Consider the following 17544-nt stretch of genomic DNA (forward strand, 5'->3'; position numbering starts at 1 on the left):
CTCCCTTATTGTAACCACCAACAGTAGGCCATGCTCTTTATCAATCACTTCCACATCCACAGCAGGATTATCTTCCAAACCTGCAGAAACCTGGTCCATAGGAATGTACTTACCGTTGAGCATTTGTGATCGCATATACCAAAACGAGAGTAACAGTGATTGGCTTGCAATCATGTACTTGACAACTAGAGTATCAAGCGCGACCTCGCACCGTAAACCAATCTCTTCCTTTGCATACCATCCTCTGTCAAGAAGTTTGTCACAGGATGACTGCTGAAATGACTTGCACATGAACATAGTTTTCGTAACACGGATGTTGTAGCTATGAAACAGCTCTATGAAGAGTGCAACAGGACAAAAGTTTGCAATTCTAACCAGTTTGGTGGGAATAGAGCTACGTAGAGACCTTTGTATATCCTTGTAGAGCTTACTTCGCATTGCCTCCACCATTGTTTCCTCGGGAACTGGCCAGTCCACAGTGTTCCAATCCGTTGGTAGAGGCACTTTCACCAACATGCCATTCTTATTCCCTGAGCTGAGTTGGTAGAAGTGGTCATAAAAAAATATTCCCTGATCAGCCAGTCTTTTGCTGCTCCTCCCTGAATACTGTAGAGAACTAATGTGGGCATGAAAAACATGGAAGAGGCCTATTATGCACTCCACAGGCTCCCATTTCTCATAAGAAGAGGGATAAACTTCTGCAATATATATAAGAAGAGTTAAACTAAGAGTATCAATAAGTAAAAATGACAAATCTAATGTAATTGAGCTGTGAAGAATGGAGACATTGCTCATAACAAGCAGGAGAAACATTGCAAAATATATAAGAAAAGTTATAATGAGAGTATCAGTAAGTTCACATGTCAAGAGTACTTACAATTGCAACGTGGTTGATGTATATCTGATACATTTCCACCGTTTGCTATCACCTCTAGATGGGTAAACACATGCTGAACAAGAACTTCCTTTACAAATCTTTTGCCGATTTCAACTTTGAAATCCAACACTCTGGCCTTCCATGCTGAGCGGTAAACGTTGATACCACTAGACCTCTTGGGTCTTCTTGGTTGCATGAGGACCCATGAAGCTTTATTTATCCTTTGTCCAACCCATTGGTTCTCTGCACTTATTGAAGCTGGTATTGTAATTGAGGATATGCTACTACTTGGCCTTCTAGGCAAAGTGCAGTTGTTGGTTGTTGGTGTGAGAGACAGTAAACACCTGGAGCCTCTTGGGCGAGAAGACGTGGAAGCCATAGCTCTCAGAGAAAAGATTTAGTGGAGGGAGATTCACTTTGAAAGCATTCTAATGGAGGGAAAGTGTTTTAGAATTCCAATATCTTGTGCGGGCTTAATGGTCACCCTCCAGTACGTTAATGACCATAAGAGAATATCAGAAGTGGGACCACATGCAAGCACCTAAAAGCTCGGTAAAAGGAAGGAAATTACGATGCTACAATCCTAGATTCGTGAAAGTTTTATGCTATTTTCTTATTTTTTGAGTCTTTCCACATACTTTCCTACGTAACGTAGCCTTCGTGCTCATTGGACGCGCTCTATTATTCTCTCTCTTCATATGGCCCTCCAAATGACCTCTGAAATTTCCTAATGTGAAATAGATAGATTTGGCTAAATGTAAGTGAATAGATAGATCTTGCTTTTGCATCTAACATCTTCCACTACACTTTTGTGTAGCCATATCTCTTTACACACTCAAAGATGGGCTCTAATTGACCTTTTTGGGTTAGCACATCTTGGATTTGTTGTTTCCACAAAGAAAAATGTGTCCCATTGAACTTTCTAATATTGTAAATATCCTTGTCAGAATAAGAGGCCATGTTTGCAAGACTTGAGCACTATGGTTAGGATGGCTAATCCTAACCATAGTTAAGCATAAGAGGCCATGTTTGCAAGACTTGAGTATTATGGTTAGGATGGTTAGGATTAGCTAATCCTAGCTAATCCTCACCACTACCAATGTCGATTTCTAGGATCAGCCATATATCAACTAGCCACTCCCACTGCAAATGCAATGTCGGACCTCGTAGCTACCATAGCATACATAATCCTAATTCATGCCATCAAACTTTGTAACATTGTAAATATCCTTGTTGAATAACAGGCATGTTTGCAAGACTTGGTCACTATGGTTAGGATGCCAAAGGTTATGGCGAGAAAACTTGGTGAGATTTTGATAGAATCTCCTAAGAGCAGATCTCAAGCCAAAGTTGTGCTCAAAGTGTCATAAAATGCATGAATGGACTCGCGAAGAAAATTTGGTAGTCTCCTTTGTAGGGAGAGTGAAAACTCAACCCATGTGACACATGAAATGCATAAAAACCAAACTCATCAGAGTGAATCTGGACATAAATTATCACTCTCACTGCCAAACAACCTCCATACTCGGTGTCAAGCAAAATATCTAACAAGATACATAACCTATGGTGAGGATACCGTAGTTGGGAACTCCAGCAACCTATATCACCAAAGGTATCTCAACATTTGAGAATACCCTAGCTCAATAAAACCTCAAGTAGGACCCTCCACAAGCTAAAAGCAGAAACAAATACTAGCCTTAGTCTCAGAAAGGGCTCTTCTGATCCGAGTCTCAGAAACGACCAAGAAACCTGCCAAAAAATGGCTCCACATGTTGTACAATGGGTAGTATTCTCAACTCAACCTACATGAGTAATTGCACACAAGCAAGTGCCAACAACTATTGCATGCAGTAACAAAACCACAGCGGGGATTCCTGCTCTCAAAAGAGCTCAATAGCATTATGTGTGCTCAAGAGAATATGCCTTTGTCAACAAATAGCCATCTGCAGAGTAATTACTACCAAAAATCACTACCAAGAATGCCTCTGAAGATGTTGAATATGTGTGTCTCTAAAAATCTGGAGAACTTGGTGGGTGTGGGCTTGAAAGCCCCCCTCTAAGCTTGTGTATTGGTGTAGACTACAAATCCAATGCCGATTTTTTCCATCGAACGGAAATGCCAAAAACACCAAGATCGAAGCCAAAACCTGTGCCAAGAACGTGATCGATGTGCTCAATATCGATGTCAAGTGTCACTCTTCTATGATAGAGGTACCTCACTCGCGCATGTTGATGAGTGCAATCATCCGCGGGAAATGGTTGTCGGCGAGAGCATTGTGCGCTCCTTGCCGCACTGTCGAAGCAAGGGACTTGCCAATACACCGTGTGCGAGCCACAAACGGCTCCAAGCACACAACAAGCCTAAACTAGCAAGCTCAAGAGAGCAAAGGGTGTGTCACTCACCGCTCTACACTCGCCTTCGTGGTGGATTCCTCGCCGCGATGAAGAAGAAGCTGCAGTAGTGCCGCGCTCAACCGCTTTGCCGCCGTCGTGCCTTTGTAATGCTCGATCGCACACACACTCTCCCTCTCTCTCTCTCTCTCTCACACACACACACACGAGGAGGTGAAGAAGAAGAAGATGGAGATGGAGCAAGAGCACTCTTCTATTGCACAAATGAGAGAATGAGTAAAAATTAGGTTTAGTTGGCTTTTATAGGAGCTCACCCCATTCACACTTGGGCGCCCATGCTTAGCCAACTAATCCCTTGAATGTCCCAGTTAGAGTGCGCCTCTCATCGGCGATCACTCTACCTTTCCCTATTGGTCCGACAAGACCGGTACCTGACTCTAAATAATACAAAGTTTATAGATCATAGGGTGTCCGTGTGCCGTGAGGGTTAACATGCCCCCCTTCCTGATGTAGATTCCGTCCTCGGAAGCTATTGAGTTGAAGCTGGTTCGTCGAGGTGGAAGAGCATTTGAGATGAATGTCCTTAGCCTTCTTCAGTCGCTGCAAAATCAAACAACATTGGCACAGTAATTGCATTCTCTTAAAAAGCATATGCAGTTTTAGGTAGACAAATTGACTGGTAAAAGAATTTCAAACAATTTGTTAGCAATGAACATTAGATTGCAATGTTATCAAATGCATAAACAGATGTAAAGGTAGAAAATTAAACAAGTCTGGGGTCGCTAATTTGACGGTCAAAAGGCACTAGAGATCGAATATTAATACCATGGGTAAGCTTCTTAATTTTTTGTGGTCAATTAAGTTGTTTAATCGCGAGAGCCAAGTATTCATGTTCGAGGGCTGACTAGAGGCTATATCTAGAAAACCTTGTAGTTAAGCTACCATAAAAGGAATTTCTCATGAAATCATCGCCTGACTGATTACTTTTTCTTTGACCCCCCAAAGTCTTTTCACATTGATTCAATTATGATGTGTGGGCTTCTTTTGTATGCCTTGGGTTTTTTGCTTTTCAAGGAAAAGCGCCCACACTGGGAACCTCTAGGGCTCTAGTACCATAGGCTATACATGTGAGTGAAGTACCAAATCAAGCTGAGATTTCTCTTCCAGCTTAAAATTTTACATTGTGGCACTTTGATTTTTTTGTTTGTTCATTTTCATCATTTTAATTTTGTAACTTTGGGGGGGTCATATAACACAGTTACCCTCCCCAGGCTCATCACATTAGTAAACTCCCTTTATAATACTTAAGCTAAAGGTCAATAGGGTTAAGCCCACTAGAAAGCCCTAGTACATTTCATACAATGCTGCCTAAATCGGATTAAGAACCTAAGTAACCATTGCTTATTAGGAAGGCATTCCCCATGGTATTAAGAGAAGATTTCTAATACCTAGCTTGGTCAAACTAGCTTAGTCGGACTGCTTGATTTTTACACCTAAACAAGTGATTATGACAAAACACTACATTGAATTAAATGTTTGATACTAAGCCAATGCGCTGAATATTATGCTACCAATCACAATCAAAGCAGACAAAACATGGATGCAAAAAGATAAGGGCAATGCTAATGGACAAGAAACACCTGTTTGTGTCGATGGTCGCGCTTGATTTGAAGTGTGAACGAGAGAAAGGTTCCATGAAGGTCCAAATCCTATCAATAGCAACACGTTCCTGTACACACTAGGAAACAAAAGGAATACCTCCAGGTGGAACATTAGTGGGAAAAGAGAACTTTGCTAATCACTCAACTCTAAAACAGAAACACTGCTATCGTACTAATCTTACCTACCCTCCATCACTCAAGTGATGAGGATCAAAGGTGTTTTATGGCATAGGTTTCTGTTTCACTGTACCAGATGTGACATGTGTAGGTCTGAGTCAATGTTTTGACTTTTAAGGTGCATACTCGTTTGCTAATTGCTCTTGCTCTTTATTTTTTTGTTTTTTGTGAGTATAAAGCTTTATATGTACATTCCCTAAGATTGGTGATTGAGAGGTCAGGGAAAAAGGTTGAGAGGGAAGCAAGTGAATGATGGATGTCCACAAACACTCCCCCATTCCTTGGGTAGATCATACCATTTGAAATGAGCTTGTCACCCTTTGAAACCAATTGTTTCAGTTGGTAATAGGTGAGGATTTTTGCCAGTAGTTTTCTATTACCCTAGGTGCCTCGTCAAGTTGCAACGGTGGTAAGTTACTCTCCCAGGATCGAACTTGAAGTGGTTCATCAGGTGATTCTTGAACACTGGGAGGTGTGGATTCTTTTGTAGCTTCATGGAGGTCCACTACTATAGATGGAGGCTTTGTAGAAGCTTTTACCTCTATGGATGTATTACATGAGGAGCTAGAAGCTTCATGGGACTCCCCCCTTCCTGAGATAGGTGGAACAAATCGTTCTTTCTTTGGTACCCTAACTAGCTCGGGAGAGGGTGTGTAGCATTCTTTGATTTTTTTCTTTCCACGATCATTGATTCGTTTTGGAGCTACGGGATTGGGCTCACTTGGGTCAGGTGATAGGTAAGAGCACAATCTACGTTTTGGCACCCAGATTTGATCATTCCCTTGATAGTAGCCTTGGGCTTCCAATAGTCGTTTAGGGATCCATCGCAACATTTTCTTACTTTTCTTGGAGCGAGTGGTACGTTTCTTACAAGGCTTCTGTTTTTTAGCATTAGCTATGGTCACTAAAGAAGCTTTAGGGACCCACTTGTATGTTTTCTTCGTTACATTAGGATGAGCCTTGTGTGTCGCAAGCTTTCTTTCAACTACATCAGTTGAAGCTCTAGAGAGTTGGGCTATGGGGACGTATGGTTCAACCTCCTGGACATGCAATGTCTTGGGTTTTATTTCCTTAGGCAATATCTTAGGGACTATGGCTTGAGTGGTAGGGCTAAGAGTTGGCTTTTGCGTTGTAACACCCCCAGTCCCCCAATCAATAGTGCATTTGGTGGCTATCATCCACGTGCGGCCTAGGTTTATATTACCCTCCATAGTTCCAGTAGGCATGACCAAAAAGTCTTGAGCTACAATTCCATTGTCATAACTGACAGAAGTGTGCCAGATTCCAAAAACCGTAGTTTTTTTCTTGTTGACACCCTTGAGTTGGATAATACTCTCAGATAGAGGTGGCTTCCCTAACTGACACCACACCCCATAGGATAGCAGATTATATTTAGCACCCGTGTCCAATAAGGCGTTATATAGCACTTTTCCATAGGCACTATTTAACTCAATAGGGTATCCTAGAGGTGTGTCAGAGTCCAACCCATCCTCTTCAATTTCCATGTGTGCATAAGGGGCTAGAGGCACATACGGTCGAGGCCCCATATTAGGTACTACGACACTAGGTAGTGGCACTGCGCTAACCGTAGATGCCATCGGTACATTCTCTGTCAGGCTTATCCCTGGAGTGAGCACTGTGTTTTCCTTAATAGAGGGTTGAGCCAAGTTAGGGAAGCTAAAGTTGTCGCTCGGAGGCTCAGATTGCATAGAGACCCCAGGTGAAATGACGTAAGATGGGTCCATGGGGCTCATTAGAGGAGTCTCCATTTGTGATAGAGTAGGCTGTTGAGCCTTGCTCGTATCCAGAAATCTCATGGGGCCAGTTGAGAGTATATTTACCCCTCGGTTTTGCCTTTCCGATTGAATAATGCCATGGATAACATTACAGATCATTTTTTGTTGATCTTCGATGCTCGTGGCACTAGAGGTGGATTGTACAATCTCTATCCATCCTACATGGTAGGCGTGGCCAGAGTGTAGATCCGTCAACACCTCAGTGTGGAGGTCGTATGTCCAATGATCATTAATGAACAATCCTTCTAGAGTCGACGTGTTAACGGTTTCTTGTGAGGTAGAAGCAATGTTGCTCCCCGTGGTTTTACTTGTCACCAACGGTACTCTAGAGGGAACTTCTGAAGGAGGCAGCTCAGCAGGGCCTTCTTGGTAAGAAGTTGGTAGGATATCCACATGGACACTCTTTGGGGGTGTGGGGTCCACGTGCGATGTGAAAGGAGAGTCCACTTCCCCACCCCCTTCGTGTGATTCATTTGCATCAGGTTCCGAGCGAGTAGCTCTACCTAATGTTTCCATGAAACGGCTAAACATACTAGTACTAGGCTGTGGAGCTTTGGGAGGTGCATGGCCTTCTCTCTCAGTGTTTTGGGTAGGGTATGCTTCCATGATTTCTGAGTCGGAGGAGGAATCACTAGCGGCTATTTTAGGGTCTTGGGTGGTGCTACCTTGTGTCCCCACTGAGGGTCTAGAGCTTATCGTGGATGGGTAATGGGTGTCCGTATGAACAGAGGCACTACCAATGTGATCGTGCTCTAACACTCGTCCAGAGCGTAGGTTCATATGACTTGATCCCCTAGAAGTGTCAGTGAGTTCCCGTGAAGGCTGCTCACCTAGTATTTTTGGGTGTTTTGCAACCCGTCTTTCCTTAATTTGACTTTTTGGTCCTTTTTTTTCTGACCCGGCTATAGAATAGAGCGTATGATAGCTCAAAACAAGCGTCTCGGTCAGAGGGTCGTGCCGTGCTTTACAGCCCTCCGTTTGGTCACTCTATGCCCTCGGATTCCCTAAAACTGTCAATTTCCAGTAGGGAACTAGGCCCAAACTAGAAAGTCTAAGGGTGCAAGTGGGAAGAGAAAGGAGGAGAGTGGAGGACTTGTCCCACATGCTCTCATTCTCTCTTGAGGGAGTAGGGTATATATATAAGAGTGAGTGTAGTATATATCAGAAGACTGAGGACTGAGGCCTGGGCCTGGGCTTGGGCTTGGGCTTGGGCTTGGGGAAATGATCCCGATCTATCTTTTATACAAACCAACCCGTCCGTTTAAGAGTCACGTTTTTTATTTTCAAAAAATTTAGCCGCCCGCTCACTCGCGTTTTTTTTTTCGGTTTTTTTTTTTTTTCCAAATTTTTTTTTCAACTTTTTTTTTTATTTTTTTTTTAGTGCAGAAAACGCAGAAATTGCAGAAACTTGAAAACGCACAGAAATTGCAGAAATTGAAATGCAGAAAACGCAGAAATTGCAGAAATTGAAATGCAAGAAATGCAGAAAATTGAAAAAGCACAGAAAATGCAGAAATTGCAGAAAATTGAAACTTGACAGAAAATGCAAAAAATGCAAAAACGCAAGAAATGCTAACTATGCAGTGCAAACCAGAAAACGTAGAAAACGCAAAAAACTGAAATCTCCACACAACTACACACACTCATTCCCTGCCTTTCCTATGATAGAGATTACACCACAAGAAAGCGTAAAGTGCTAACCGAGCTTAGTGTAGGGCATATCCCCGGCAACGGCGCCAAAAATGTGCGCTCCTTGCCGCACTGTCGAAGCAAGGGACTTGCCAATACACCGTGTGCGAGCCACAAACGGCTCCAAGCACACAACAAGCCTAAACTAGCAAGCTCAAGAGAGCAAAGGGTGTGTCACTCACCGCTCTATGCTCGCCTTCGTGGTGGATTCCTCGCCGCGATGAAGAAGAAGCTGCAGTCGTGCCGCGCTCAACCGCTTCGCCGCCGTCGTGCCTTCGTAATGCTCGATCGCACACACACTCTCCCTCTCTCTCTCTCACACACACACACACACACGAGGAGGTGAAGAAGAAGAAGATGGAGATGGAGCAAGAGCACTCTTCTATTGCACAAATGAGAGAATGAGTAAAAATTAGGTTTAGTTGGCTTTTATAGGAGCTCACCCCATTCACACTTGGGCGCCCATGCTTAGCCAACTCCCTTGAATGTCCCAGTTAGAGTGCGCCTCTCATCGGCGATCACTCTACCTTTCCCTATTGGTCCGACAAGCCCGGTACCTGACTCTAAATAATACAACGTTTATAGATCATAGAATGTGTCACGAAGTGTCATCAATGTTGATGTTGAATGCAAAATCACCGAAACACCGAGAAGAGTGTCGAAAAACACATGCTAGAAAGAAAGTCCAAATCTTGAGGATATGACACCGATGTCGTACTCCAAAGCTGAAAGTACGATCATGTGTGTGTGTGTGTGTGCGCGTGTGCCGCACGCGGGTGTGCATGTGTGTGTGCATGTGCGCATGCGTGTGAGTGTGCATGTGCGTGTACGTGTGCACATGCGTGTGCGTGTGCGTGTGTGTGTGGACACACACACATGCTCAACCTTCTCCTCAGAGAAGGAAACACGAAAAAATCTCCTCTCTCTCTCTCTCTCTCTCTCTCTCTCTCTCTCTCTCTCTCTCTCTCTCTCTCTCTCTCTCTCTCAAATCGTGTTGTCTCTATCGCTTCTCATTGTTGTTGACCAAAAGTGTGTGTGAATATGCACTTACACAAACTTGTAAAGAGTCTAACAAATTATTTTGATTTTCTCTATTGAGCTCTGCTCTATTGCATTGCTCAACTCTCCCAAGCTTGTTCGATTGCGAGCTATGATTGCTCGCTTTTACCTTCATCCCCTACACATCAGTGTTGTTATTGCTTGTTGCTACTTGGCTCTCCACTGCTCGATTCCAGCTCAAATTCTCCTTGCCTAATTTGGGCTAGTCAATTGCGCTATTGTGTGTGTGTGTGTGTGTGTGTGTGTGTGTGTGTGTGTGTGTGTGTGTGTGTGTGTGTGTGTGTGTGTGTGTGTGTGTGTGTGTGTGTGTGTGTGTGTGTGTGTACAAAAACACACACATTCAATCAATTTTGTGGGGCAAGAGAAGCCCGTTATCTACTACTCGAGGCTCAAAATGTCCAGTGCTACTCTACTACCCCTAAGCCCTGGCCAATTTACCCCCATTTTCTTGCTTGATGTTGGTTGCCCAATGTCCAATTCACAAGCTCACAACTGTTTTGGTAGAGCTTGCTAATCCTACAAGCTCTCCAAAGCTATTCTCTGCAAAATCTTTCAAGCTCAATGATGTGCAGATCCCTCAAGAGATCTCCAAATTTCATCTCCCACTTGGGAAGGCTGCACATGTGCGGCTCAAGGGACGGGGAGTGGTTGGTGCCAACTCTGATACTAGCTAAAGGGTAGAGATCACCCCTGCGCATGTGTGTAGGAAGGGGGAAGGAGAAGAGGGGAGAAGCACACATTCTTAGGGAAACCCTGCACTCTAGAAGGAGAGAGAGAGAGAGAGAGAGAGAGAGAGAGAGAGAGAGTGAGAGCTTTGTTATTTTTAGCTCTATGTATATGAGATACAAAGGGGAAGTTATTGGGTTAGGTTAGTGTCACATGGATCATCCACGGTGGCCTTTATCCAACATCAATCTTCATGCAGTCGTATTGGCTCTAGTGATAGGCAAGGGTGTAAATCCATGCTAGAGCTTGTATGCAAATCCCACAAACATATGTTTATGGTCTGCATGGTTCCACGAAGTCTCATGCTAGCATCAATCTTTATAGAACAAACAATCCCTAGTGCAAATGCTCCCACTACAACTCCTTATGGCACCTAAATGCTAAAAAAATATTCACAACTCTTGTTGCACTAGCCTCCTCTGCACTATCTACATACATTGCATCATCAAGACTACTCATCACATATGGATGTGTCATCACTGACTCTAGGATGTCTATGTCCCTCTCATCCATAGGTGAAAATATGTGTCCTAGTATTAACTCATTGGCCTCTAGCATGAGCATATCAAAGAACTCCATGTCTGTCATCTATGTGCGTGTCTATAGGGACAAAATTTACTCTACCTCTATTTGCACAAACTTATCGTGTCTCACTAGAAAAATCCTGCACCACCTCTACCTGTGGAAATTCCACTAACATGTCTTGCATAGCTACATGCTTTGTCTCCTTAGCATATTTGAATTGCACCAAGAAATCTTGCAATTTGATCAAATTGTGCAAACATGTACTAGTGCACCAAATCATACTATCCCCACAAGAGGTGATACTTGGGATGCAAAACCAACCAAAATATGGTTCAGTCAACACTCATGGCAAGGTGAAAAGTAGCTCTCGATCATGCCAAAATGGTTCAGTCAACACTCATGGCGAGGTGAAAAGTAGCTCTCAATCATGCCAAAATGCCTACAAAACTTTCTCCAAATCTGTGCACCACTCTCTCCAAATTTGCATCAAACACAAGAGCCAATGTGCATAACCCACATGAGCCAATGCGCAGAACCCATGATGAGCTAGACCGCCCTCAAATTTTGAGAGTCCACAAGAGTGCATACATCCAACAAATTCTTGCTAGTTATGCACATAAATTTGCTAGAATTTTTATTCCACACTCTCTTCACTGAGAGCGAATCAAAAATGCACAAAACAAGACAACAACCAAGAAAACGTTGAGGTCTTTGGATGTAGCAAGTCAGCTCCAAAAGCACTCTAAATCACCACAATATACATACAAATTTTTCATATCAATCTACAAGTGTATGTTCATATTTTTTCTTACATAATAAATCCATGCCAAAGCCGAGGTTGAAAGCTACATCGGACGAGAGCCAAAAAAAAGGTTCTACTCCCTCCCTTGCTATGTCAAAGCCGAGAAGAGCACCAAAAACCAAAAAATGGCAATTGATGTCAATGTCGCATAAGGGATTGATGCCGCTCTCTGATGCTAAAAAGTTGTGTGTATGCCTTGAGAGAGTCAACAAAGCTCTCTCTCTCTCTCTCTCTCTCTCTCTCTCTCTCTCTCTCTCTCTCTCTCTCTCTCTCTCTCTCTCTCTCTCATTCCATCTCTTCTCCTCCACTCTTTTCCAAGAACCATGTGTGTGTATGTGTAGGCATGGACACACCCCTTGCTAAATCATATTCTCTTGTTGATGCTCGAGAATAAACACCTCTGACTCCACATCTTCTCTCTCTCCCTTAGGTTCCTCACTGTGGCACTACAAAGCTCAAGGAGATCACCAACACTGCTTTTTGCGCTATTGTAGATTTTAATCAACATTACCTTCTTGGATTTACCAGTGCTATTTCATTAATTGAGAACCTATTTTGTTTATTTTTGAATCTCTTCCATGCTACCTTCTCATGATGGGATAAAACTTCAAATTTGAAAATGCTACCTTGGTTTGTTGATCTTTACATTGAGTCTTGAGTTTTGAGTCTCAACCTTAACCTATAGTCAGCTTTACAAAGTATTCAAACCTTTGTTTTCTTCTCCATTGTGGGCCATTCCAACTTTGTGTGGCAACTTAGAATTCAAATGAAATTCACATTCTACTTTGTGTAGACCTTTTCCAAGAAAACCTTAGCTTGTCGTAAATCTTGCACATGCAAAAGAGAACGGAGTAATCATCGGCTCTCATACCACATGTGAGTGTGCATGCCTTCAGGGAAGGGGGAAAGGAAGATTTCTCTATGTGGGTGGAGAATAGAGCAACAGTCTCTATCTCCTATTGTTTGTATATAAAAGAATAAGGTAAGTTAGTGGTTAGTAAGTCAGTTGGCGGCCGGGGAAACTTCTAGGGACCTTAATAAATGTATGCTAGTAAAAAAAATGAGGGTGCATGTTCCTTGAGACTTGTAATGAGTTGATTAGAATAACACCAAGCTAGAAAGGTAGGATTCAAAGGAAACTTTTTGCTTCATCTTCATTTTGTGCTATTTTTTACTTTCAATAGGAGCAGGGTAAGTAACACATTGTCAGGGTTACATTTTTGCTAAAAAAATAATAATGTAGGTTCAAATTTGTCAAAGTAGATAATAGGTGAGCCTAGTATTTTTCCTATTGACGTGGGATTACTTTTGCGTACTTGACTACACCAGCACACTCCAAACATCACTAGAAACATATGCATGTAAAAAATTGGAAATTGGACAACCAAAAATACTAGTTAGATATTAGGTGCACCCAATGTTCTCAGCTCCCATATAGGACCCTTTTTTGACTTTTGAGCTTGTAGCTGATTGTATGCATTGTGTAGATAAGGGATACCAAGTTTGGTGTCATTTGAATCACTAGATCTCTAGATAAATCTAAAATTAGGGAAAGGAGGAAGTGACTAGGATTTTCACATCCAAAAGTCTAACCATTTCACCAGTGCGATCCTATAAGTGTGTAAATACCTTGGGCAATTTCAAACGGACAAAAAAAAAAAGAAATAAGGTGAAGTCTATAATAGGCACGCCTAATATCCAACACCATCATAGGAGCACAACTTTGCTTATTTCTAGTTTCCCGAGCCATACACTTGGAATTTGAAAGTTGCTGACCAATTTTGAAAGGGTTTCAAAGCTACAAGTAAAGAGAAACTACTAAAATAGTATGGGACCTTTTAAAACTACAAATCTTGAGCTAGGACTCAACTTGAAAAACCAAAACTAGGGACACTTTATAAGGGAGTATATTTCTACAAGGACAACCCAGAGGAGTCAAAAAAACTAGGAAAACTTCCACCAAACTGACCATTTCTAGACTTCAAAACAGAGCAATTATGGAAATTTTTTAACTCCTTAGGAGATTTGGGTTTAGTATTATTAACTTGAAAATTGTGGAGTCCCATACTAATTGGAACGCTCATTTTCAAGAGCTAGAGCAGTTGGCTGACAAGGAAGATCCTTTATCCAATTAATCAATCACATGTTTATAGTGATTCTTCCAAAGGAAGATCCTTCAACCAAACAAATTGGTCACACATTTACACTTAACTAAATAGTTATTGTAAATCTTGATGCAAAGTGCTAGGAAATCTTGGTTTGTTTCTTAAAGCTTTAGTAAAGCCTCAATAAAAGAGAGTGTGAACCACAGTGATAGGCTTCCTACCATCTTTGGGGAATCTCCCGAAACTGACTTTGATACAAGCTCTTCAATGTCCATGGGAAGAGCTCCAAAGATTGGTGGTTCAAACCCATCCTTGAGGTATTGTTACATTCTAACTTTTTAGAAAACAAAGTGACCATGGAGCCTATATCTATATAGATGTAGAAGATAGACCTTGTATGAGAATTGATGGACATGAGATAGAGTTTGAACAAGAGATATGAACTAATAAATGGGGAGGATCCTATGTGGATGCTAAAGAAACAAAATCCCCAAACATTTTGGATAAATGGAAAAAAAAGGGCAAAAACTAGGATTCCAAGTGAGGATATCATGCAAGGACCACCTTCCATAGGATTGTTAGATTACAAATTAGTTCACTTCTGGGATCATGAGACACTTAAAAATTCACAACAAGAACTTGGAAGTCTAGTACTAGAAAAATGTGGATTCAAATGAGACGTTATGGGTGAAAAGATTGGGAATCCTCATGGGAGCAAGATAGTGTACATCTTTGGGAATAATGATAGATTCATGCATGTCTTTAGGTTTCGAGACAAATACAGCAATGCATTTGCATCCATAACACAGGATATTATAGATACTACATTATATCATGCCTATTTAATGTTATAGATACCACATTATATCATGCCTATTTAATGAAACACTATAAGCCAAGAGTAGGAAAAGTGGATGCTAGACAACCTTCCATTGCCAGCATGCACAACAAGAGAGGCTTGAAAATAAGCCAAGCATGTAATGGAAATGGCATATGTACTTTGACGGTAGCAGAATTAAAAATTAAAGAAAGCACTTTTGTGAGAATACTTTGCGAGCATAGAGGGTGAACTTATTTAATTAACTTGGCATGAACAATACTTTTGCAAGAGAGAGACTTTAGAGAACATGACAACAGTTGAGGACCAGATTTATGTGTAGCCAGTCCCCCCTCCAATAGGCATTTGTATTATAGATTCTCCCATAAAGAGAGACTTGATACAATACAATCTTTGTGTTCCTTGTGACCTAGGTGATGTAATGAAGATGGAAATCTTCATGCTTTACGATGATAACATAAACTTTGCGAAAAGAATTAACTATCCCAAGCCTCAGTCCCAAGGTCTCAAACACCTTCGAAGGTGGAGAGAGCTAGCGGGGAATGATGGTAGGGGAGAGGAAGAAGAAACATTTCATAGGAGAAACAATTAGTTCCTCACTTATCATCACTCTTCTTGCTAGCATACATAATAGCATAGTAATGAAGCTCGAGAAGATGGCAAGCTTAAGCATTGAATCATGTAACATTTAATGGGGTAGTAACTTATGTGTAGCGGAAATTAACATAGACATAGTGAGCATTTTATTAACAATAGATTCCTAATGAGCATAGCAAGAGTGCTTGGTTGGAGAGAGACCAACAAAAGCATAACACCTCGTTAGAATTAGGCATGTACAATACTTCAAAAAGAGAGATAAATTAATCTGTTGACAACAACTGAGGACCCCCCCCCTCTAAAAGGCTTTGTATTATAGGTTTTCCCCATCAAGGGAGCTGGTGCAATGAAGGTGGAAGCTTCAAGCACCAAGCTTACACTTGAAAAACACAACATAAATTCCCTCACGTTCTCAGACCCAAGACCTCACACACCTTTGAAGATGGTGAGAGCTAGCGGGGTATGAGAGTATATCTAGAGGAAGAAGAAGTATTCTTACGAGAAAGAAGTATTTCTCCTCACGTAATCACTCTTAATAGCTTAGTAATTAGCATGTGAGAGGAGATGAGCAAGCATTGGATCTTGGCTCTTGGTTGGATTTGCATCACAAAGCCAAGAGTTTTTGGTGTAGGCCTCCCTTCTCGCAAGCTTGTAGTAGATGATGAGCTTTCCATTAAAGCCTGAGAAGGAGATAGTCTTCTTTACTTCACACATGAATTTGTGTGAGTGTGTGTGTGTGTCATAATGCCTTGCAAAATCAGCCCCCTCTCACTCTTGTTCGACCCCTCTTGCTATTTCCTCCTCCTGGCCCCTCATTGGTTCATGCCAAGCTTAGCCAATAGGAAATTAGAGGTCAAATGGAGTTGTGACAAGTGTCCCTCTTTCCCCTTTAGTGAGAGTTAAGGTAATTCAAATATTGCATTTAAATCCCCATTAGACCTTTTTGCCCTTTGGCCAATAGGAACTAAGCAAGCCATTGTGCTCATTAATTCTCATTGGACCCCTTGGTAGGCTGTCTAATAATCTTCTAGGAGACTTAATTTTCATTGGTTCTTTAATCAAGTGTTTTAAAATTAATTAGACTAAATTTACTCTAGCCTAATTCTCATTGGTCCACCTCTATGGCCATCCAATAGGATTTGAATGGGAATTGGGGACAACTGGGCTAGGAACCTAACATGTGTCTAGTTTGCCCTTTGTATAAAGGGAAGCCATGAGTGTGTGTTTGTGTTCTCTCACCTCTTCTCTCTCTTCCCTTACCTTTAGGGCTCGCCCCCTCCCATGAAGGGATATGGGAAGACTTTGTGGTCTTCCCAAAGCATCCAATTTCCCTAAGGATTGACCTTTGAACATTTCAATTGAATTTTGAAACCTAAGCTTTTTGGAAGTCTTAATGGGCTGAACCTTAGGGTCTTTGAAGCCGATCGATGCACATTGCTCTTTTGCAGATGGTCCCTCTTTGGACCCCTATTTTCCCTCCTTTGGACCCCTACTATGACCAGTCTGCTAACCTTACAAATATTCTAGCTTTTTCTCCCCTGGTCCTTCCCCATATTAAATGATCAATTTAACATGATAAAATCATTTAGGAGAATTAGATATTAGTTATTATGACAAATCATGGCTCTTGGTTGGATTTGCATTCCATAGCCAAGAGTGTTGGTGTAGACTCTCAACTTCTCTACTAGCTCGGATAAGGAGATGGAGCTTTTGCACTTTGCACTTCACACAATGAGAGAGAGAGAGAGAGAGAGAGAGAGAGAGAGAGAGAGAGAGAGAGAGAGAGAGAGAGAGAGTGGGAGAGTATACCCCTCAAGCAACCCCCTAGATTTCTTTGGTCGACCCCCCCCCCCCCCCCCCCTTGTAGCTCATGCTTGAAGATCATTAGACCTCTCCAGGCCTAGCCAATCACATGCAAGGGGCATATCAAGCAACAAGGGTAGCCTTGGGACAAGTGTCCCCCTTTCCCATTTGAGAGAGAGGACTTGATAAATTCTAAAACAATTTATTAAATTAACTAACTTATCGTTGGACCCCTTGGGAGGCCAACCAATAGGCTTTAGGCACACAATCAGGGCAACACGAAAAGGAGATTCACAAGTGACCTAAATGCTTTCTTTGTACCAAGATTGCCTTGTATGAGGGTGTGGGTTCTCTCTCTCTAGTCCCCCTCTTGTAGGGCTCGCCCCCTCCTTGTAGGGATAGCTGTTGACTTTGTGGAACACCTAACCCTCAAGCACCTTAGTCATCAAGCATGACAAATAACCTCAAGCTTGGGTAATGTTCCCAAAAGCATCTCAAGATCCCTAGTGGGCAAGCACGACAAGCACCTCAAGATCC

This window comes from Adiantum capillus-veneris, chromosome 2 (assembly GCF_014529385.1).
Source record: "Adiantum capillus-veneris isolate H3 chromosome 2, ASM1452938v2, whole genome shotgun sequence".
Lineage (NCBI taxonomy): Eukaryota > Viridiplantae > Streptophyta > Polypodiopsida > Polypodiales > Pteridaceae > Adiantum > Adiantum capillus-veneris.